At 33.1% G+C, this 7,500-nt stretch overlaps 1 protein-coding gene across 4 annotated transcripts in view; it reads right to left on the bottom strand.

The window, feature by feature from the left end:
* LOC148940154 (poly(A) RNA polymerase GLD2-B-like) overlaps positions 1–7,500 on the bottom strand; it is a 610,602-nt gene that overhangs the window by 60,027 nt on the left and 543,075 nt on the right. The window contains exon 1 of one of the 4 annotated variants that reach the window (XM_089105759.1): positions 1,026–1,041. The exons of 2 other annotated variants lie outside the window; for them this stretch is intronic. The gene's annotated coding sequence lies outside the window, so the exon portion shown is untranslated. Of the gene's footprint in view, positions 1–964; positions 981–1,025; positions 1,042–7,500 lie in introns of those variants that run through there. One more of the 4 variants, XM_089105758.1, reaches the window with a different exon arrangement.

The following is a 7,500-nucleotide window of genomic DNA, read 5'->3' as shown; positions in this document are numbered from 1 at the left end:
TGGCTGTACCCAAAATCAGATTGAAAAAATGTACTTCTAAAAACTATGGCTAGGGAGAAAAAATTGCCATACGTAACCAATTTAGGAATGGTAATTATTATTTTCATTAGTCTTAACAGTAAAATGTTTACATGAAAACAAATTCGCGGATATTTGTTTTTTTAAGAACTAGAAATCTATTGAAAATGACATTGGTTTTGCCATGAAGTCATTTTCAAGGAGTTTCAGGCTCTTCAAAGATTCCTGCAAATTGGTTTTCAAAATGACATTTTACTAAAGAAAACAAGGTACTTGTCAATTCTACAATAGCCTACTGAGAATTTGTGATGGGAACAAACTATTCAAGCAACATTTTAAACGGGCAATGGCTTTGAAACAGGGATTTCTCACTCTGGAAACAATATTTAAACTTTAGTTTTTTGGGATTTAGGGCCAAAAAAGGTACCTAGGTTAGGTTACATACTTAGTATATGCTATGATAATGCGCAAATATAAAGCCCAAATTTGTTTCTAAACTATTATATTTTCGTCACATTTTGCTTTATTTCATAAGCATTCACCAAACTTCAATTTTCAATAGTTTATTGTATAATTAACAAGTACCAAAAATAATAATTACCTTTCCTGAATCTGTTATAAACAGCAATTTATTCTCACTAGCCAGTTTTTTGTTTTTCAAGGGTAAGACAAATTAGCTAGCCTACAGAACTGCATTGAAGGATATGCAATTTTCTTACCTTTAAAAATAGGAAAGTAATGAAGGTAAAGGACCTTCCCTGAGGCATAGTTAAGCTACTTTTGGCTATCTTGGAAAGAGATTTGTATATGAAAATGAAACTTTTAGGGATGGATCTGCAGACCAAATTATGGCCTGAGAAGGTATTTTGAAGTACCTACCTCTCTTGGTATAAATTTAGGACCAGTCCCCATCATAAGGAAACATGTTAAAAAAAACACTTCTTACTTCATATTATGCAAAATAATCCTAGTAAACATGTTTCCTGGGGGAGAACCTTTATCCTTACTATTTTCCTTGTTTTTCAATCACATTTTTCAATATTTTATCTTGTTTCCAAGTCTTGAAAATTATTTATAAAACAAACACCTAAGAGTCATCTAGCTAATCTAACCAAACCTAAATTCATTAATATTAGCTTTGTGTCTTTTTGGTAGATGGCAGTGATGTTGTTGAACTTTCATAGTCACTAGGAGATGCTTACTTCTTGCAGAAGAGATTAATAATCCTAAGAAAAGAGATAAATAAATTATTACAATTGACTGTGTAATTAAAGAAAAATGTTGGTCTTGTAAACCAAAGTTAGAGAAATCTCTCAGTCTTCAAAAGAGTTATGAACAACATATATAGAATATTTTAGACCAGATAAATGCAGTCAAATGTTTATTTTTCCAAACATACCCCTTGGTGGAATAATATTTTTAAAGAGGCAAATGAGAAAAACCAAAAGACGATATAAAACAATGTTTACCTTTGAAAATTATCTCCAGTTACAGAAAACCACAGCCATATTAAAAAAAACTGTTAAGCAAGAAAATGTAAAAGCTGGAAGTAATACCTTGGCAAGCTCAATTTCAAACAACCATCAACAAAGATTTTTAAGTTTATTAAGAAAATGAATGGCTTTTACAATGAACAATCCTAAGGAAACATGCCAATTCAATCAGTTGGAAGATAAATCATAGATAGTCAGGAAACAGCCAATGAAGGGGCAAAACATCTCAAAATGGTTATAAACAGAAAAGACAAACACCAGACAGCTGAAAGAAAAACCCTCTGAAAAAAGAGCTAAAGACATCTGGTACTAATGCACCCTACAATCAACCTTTTCTCAAAAATGAGATAGAAATAACAATTAAAAACCTATCATTAACAGCCCCAGACAATGACCAAATATATCTGCAATATATCAAAAACTTCCTGAGAAATGGAAAAGAATACTTATCCATATAATTAACAATTGTTGGGAATCAGGGGAATTCTGGAAAATATGGAAAAAGGGAGTAGCAATCATGCTACCTAAACTCCATAAAGATCCAACAAACTTAGAAAATCAGAGGTATATAGCTTTATTATCAGTAATAGGGAAGCTCAACAAAAGATTAATAAAAAACAGAATGAACCGGATTGTGAAAACCAAACCATTTCTACATCTGTTCCAGTGGGGTTTTTGCAAAGGCTTAAGTATCACAGATAATCTTGCACTGCTCCAACGTGATGCCTTATATTCCTTACAGAACCACAAAATCATGACAGTAGTCTTCACAGATGTGAAATCAGCTTTTGATGTAGCATCAAATAGATAAATTTTAGATGGATTAATTAGCTTGGGAATAAAGGATCCCCTAATCTCAGTTTGTTATGACCATCTGTATGAAAAAACTGCTCAAGTAAAAGCAGGAAATTGCCTATCTCATATACACATAAAATATATCTCATATCAAAAATAGGAGTCCCACAAGGCTCAGTACTTGGACCTATTTCTATAATATAAGTCAATATAACAGCCCACTAAATGATGAAGTTAAGGCTTCAATATTTGCTTTTGGCTAAAAGGGCACAAAGGAACAGATATAATAACCAAACTACAGCAAATAATCAGCTAACTTTTTGGGCTGAAGATCTAGATTTAGAATTCTTAACCACAACAATGATGGTTATTACAAACAGATGAATAACTAATAATCCAAAATGGAAGTTAAAAAATCAAGCAATAGAAAGAGTTTCTCAACATCTTTATCTTGGATGTCTGATAGATCAAAAGACATCCCTCCAACCAATGGTGGAGCAAATAAAACAGTCATGTATAAGACAACTCAATATCATGAAAATACTTTCAAAGCTAACTTGGGGAGCAAACAAAGGATTTATCCTTGAGTTCTACTTCAAATACATTAGAGCAAAGATTGATTATGCCTCAATTTTCTGCAACATTGCCTCAAAAAGCATATTAAATAAACTGGAAGTCATCCAAAACAGTACATTAAGGATACCCTTTGGGGCAAGAAGTACAACACCTGTCTCCTTCTTGTTAATTGAAAGTAGAATAGTTGATCTGCAAACCCGATGAGAGCAACAATTGTTGAAGTACTTTGGAAAGACATGGCTAGCCCAATCATCCCACCAATGCAAAGCTCTAATTATTAAAGGAGGACTTGTCTATACATTTAACAAAAACAGAAGAGGAATGAAGAATGGATTATAGAAAAAGCAGAAAGTATCTTGAAAACAAAGGATTTCAATTTTAATTTCAGTGATATGTTGTATTTGGAAAACCTACCACTAGACATAGACAAATAAAACATAAAATACCTGACAAACAAATTTGAAAAAGAAGATACATTTAACAACATCAAATTGAACCATTTAATGAAGACATCATATCAAGAATGCTTAAAGGTCTATGCAGATGGGTTGACATATAACAAAGGTGTGGGAGCAGCTTTTGACATACCAGCAATGTTCAAACTAGATCCCTCACAATCCATATTTGAAGCTGAGCTTGTCACTATTAGTGAAGCAGCTAAATACCTAATGTCAATTTCTTCAGATAATGCTAAGATCTTAATCTTTTCAGAATCAAAAGTGTAATTGAAGCATTACAATCAGTGAAACAAACCTCAAGAGAGATAGTAAATACTCTGTGGGTAATGGAGGAATTGACAACTTCCAAGTCTAGTTCTTAGGTGAAAGTGAAAATTGTGTAAAGTGTGGTGATGTTGAAACTACATATCATATAATAATTGGATGCCATAGAACAGAAACAAAAGAAATAACAGAATTCCTAAAGGAAACTAATAAACCACTCAGTGCAACTGTGTTACAAGGTGAGATAGAAGATGGCAAGCTGGCAGTTGAGGCAATTAGGCTAACAAGAAGATGCTTGAAGAAGAATCAAAGAGCAGCAACCATCTAAATAAATCAATAAACACAAAGAAAGACATCCCAAAGTCACCAGACAAGAGAGGATGAATAATCAGCCATTATCATATGTTTATTTTTCATAATTTTGTTGAAAAAAAAAATTGTACAACAGTGTAGTGAGGATAAAGGTGTTCCAAGGGAAATATGTTAACTAGGATTATTTTGCATATAAAAAGTAAGAATTTTTTTCTTAACATGTCTCCTTATGATGGGGACTGGTCCTAAATTTATACCCCTCTCCATACAATGCATACTATTTAATACAGGGCCAAAAACATACTCTGGGAAGGTATTACCAAGCTTCTCTGTTTACCCTCTTCTGATCTCTAAGTCTTTGAAATTTGCTTAATTGAAAATCTTTTACCTTAATTTTCAGGTATCAATTTCTTTTTCTCTGTTTTAGTTCTGAAAATGCAATTCCTGTTATTTCACTTGAATTTTAAGCCATATCAATGGGTTTTTACTTAACTTTAGAAATGTATTTGCAGATCTTTGAAACCTTATAAATTAGGATTGCTGAAAGTTGTGAAGCTCTAGAACAGTTTCCTTGTTTTTATCTAAGTAGAAGATTTGTTTTGCAAGGCATTACTTTTAAAAAAAACAAAAATTCTAAAGGTCATCAAAGGTCACTGCCCTCTAGAAGGAGAAGCAGTGAAGGTAGGTACTTTGCATTACCTTCAGGCAGGAAGGATGGGGTACATAGAGAGGGAATAGGGCTCATGATGAATAAGGAAGCTGCTAAATCTTGTTTAGGCTGGGAAGGTATTAATAATAGAATACGAATTGCTTATTTTATGACTAGAAAGTTCAGGGTATCAGTTATAGTACTATACACCCCTGTAGAACTGACAGAAAGAGATACTAGTGACTCAGATGAATTTTACTTACAATTACAGGATCAAATAGACAGGGTCCCAGGTAGAAATAGGGATAGATGGTATCCCAGCCTATGTGAATTTGGTGTAGGAAATGAAAACAGTAATTGATACAGACTTTTGCAACTTTGTAGGTATAACAATTTAGTTATAATCAATACAGTGTTTGGTCATAAAATGGCTCATAAGTTAATATGGTATTCATATGATGGTAAGACAGCAAACCTTATTGATTATGTTATAGTAAGCCAAAAACTGGCAGGATCAATACAAAACTTGAGAGTTTAAAATATGATACTGTGGAAGACAGTTGGGATAATTTTAGAAAAATAATCTGTGAAATTGCTGAAGGTGTATTAGGGAGGAAAGCTAGAACTGCAGCTAAGAATATTAGTGAAAAAGCTTTATGTTTAATAGAAATGAAAAAGGACTTGTACAAGAATTATCTGAGTGATAGATTGTATGAAAACAAAAGAAATGTAAAGAAAGTGGAGAAAGCATTATACAACCAAAATTATACATTGCTTCCATTGAACTTGCATTAAAAATACCTGACAATATTACCACCCGAAAATACGCGTTTTTACTTCTAAGTTAAAGCTCTACTTCTGTTGCTATTAGATACTTCTCAAGTACAAATAAGACACAAAATATACCGCTGTATTAAATACGTACAAACTTAAAACAATTATGGATGCAATTTAAAACATAAAAAGGAATAAAGTTTTCAGACAGTGTCAAATCAAAATTGAACTCTCCCACTCGACTTCACATAACAACTTTTTTAATCAAATCCACTTTTGACGTCTTAACAACATTACTTAACTGTTCTTTTGTCATCTGAGATTTGATTCTTGAATTAGACATAAAGGATGAAGACACAGAAAGATACGAAGCTAAAAAAGCATAATGAAGCGAGTAAAGAGCATAAATGAATAAAACAAATAGCATTTTAAGATAATTGTATGATTACGATTTTAGCTACAATTGCATTTTTTCAAGTTTTTTAATTATTTTTCTGTCAGAAAGTGAGATCTGACCCTTATTACTACATTAATTTTATTACTATGGAAATTTAATCAATCATTCTTATTATTACATTAAAAAAAATGTCAAAGGTCGCCAAACGCTAAATGGCTTTACAGGTTTTCGTCAGTTCTCACTTTTACAAGTAGCCATGCTCGTTGAGGTATATCTTAAGCATCAGGTTATTTTTAGCGTCTAACTCAAAAAATCGAATTAAGTCACTCCTTACTTCTACGAGAAAAACTTTTTTTTTTATTTATTCATAAAATCTCTAATTAAAATGTAGAGACATACAAATAACTTCATTAAAAATGAAATACAAACAAAAGAAAAATGTTCATCCTGCAAGCTTTTGTGCATCATGATAATTCATGAACTTATTTCTAATATCAAACAAGGATGACATTTTATTCAGATCTCTGGTAACTATTCAGTGCCTTTGAGATAAATAGTTTCATTTTACAATGTACCGCAAGACGAATGAAAAGGAATTACAGAAATATGGCCTGTAATAAAACACGCTCCAAGAAACTTTTTTAATGCAGACTCCTCCTCAGGTTAGTACAAAACTAACCTAACCTACAACAAATCCGATCGACAGCTGAAAAATACTTTGAACGTACGGGAACTGCCAAGCTATTCAGACTTCGTAGCTCTGGGTATCAGCGCAGTTAGATCATCCGCTAATATGTCAGAGGGGACTTATTTCACTGCACCAATATAGTTAGGGCTCTTTGTGGCAGCAGAAATCTGCGGCTGGTTGGTCTTGATTGACTCAACATTGGTTTTAGCTGTGTTTTTCGAGCGAACCACTAGTTTCCAGTCCGATTTGACTCTCCGTAATTCAGATATGTCACTAGTATCCGCACATACCGAATCTATGAATCTCTTCCTAGCGCTCGGGGCATCAAGCGACTCGGACAGATTTTTCAGTACGATTGCATAGGAAGGCTTATCAGGCTGGTTTGAAGCGCTTGGTCATTCGCTGGGTTTGTTGGCATTAATAGCAAAATGGTTCTTAATAACTCGAGACAATCATTCACGTTAATAGCAACGGTTGCTGCAGTAGCTTCACTAGTAGTTGAGACTACGCAGGGAGAATCAATAACAAAGGTCGGCAATTTGGTTTTCTTGGCGTGAGCTTGGTGAATCCATCTGCAAATTTCCGCAAAATTCTCTTCATCTTTTGCGTGAATTTTACAGCGTGTTGTAAACTGCATTAGTTTATGGAGCGATTCTTTGGCTTTCAGAATTTCTTCTGGTGTGAAAAATCCGACACCTGTATCAATTATTCCCTCTAGTTTTTCTCCTCTTTCCATACTAAAGCTCACGAAGTTCAACACAGCATTCAAGAATAATTTGTCCTCCATTTCCGTCGACATCCCGAAAACAACGTGGTACTGCCGACGCACCTTAAGAAAAGGTTGAATATTGTTTATAAAACTTGCGTAATAAAATCTTCTATTAGCAACTGACTCGGTTATTTATTATAACTTCTGTTCGTTTTGGGTTTCATTTATTTATCGATGCTGATTTGGGGTAGTTTCACGATTTGTAGATTATTTGATTTTATTTTTACTAATTTTTTGTTTAATGGAGTTCTTTACTTTTCTTTGAAAAATTTATTTTGTGGAGAAACGTTTTTCAAATTAAATTCTC

This window comes from Artemia sp. Qi Xiang Cuo, chromosome 20, assembly GCF_049724085.1.
Source record: "Artemia sp. Qi Xiang Cuo chromosome 20, ASM4972408v1, whole genome shotgun sequence".
NCBI lineage: Eukaryota > Metazoa > Arthropoda > Branchiopoda > Anostraca > Artemiidae > Artemia > Artemia sp. Qi Xiang Cuo.
The sequence above is the reverse complement of the archived record's forward strand: the minus strand, read 5'-3'. Positions and strand labels throughout refer to the sequence as shown.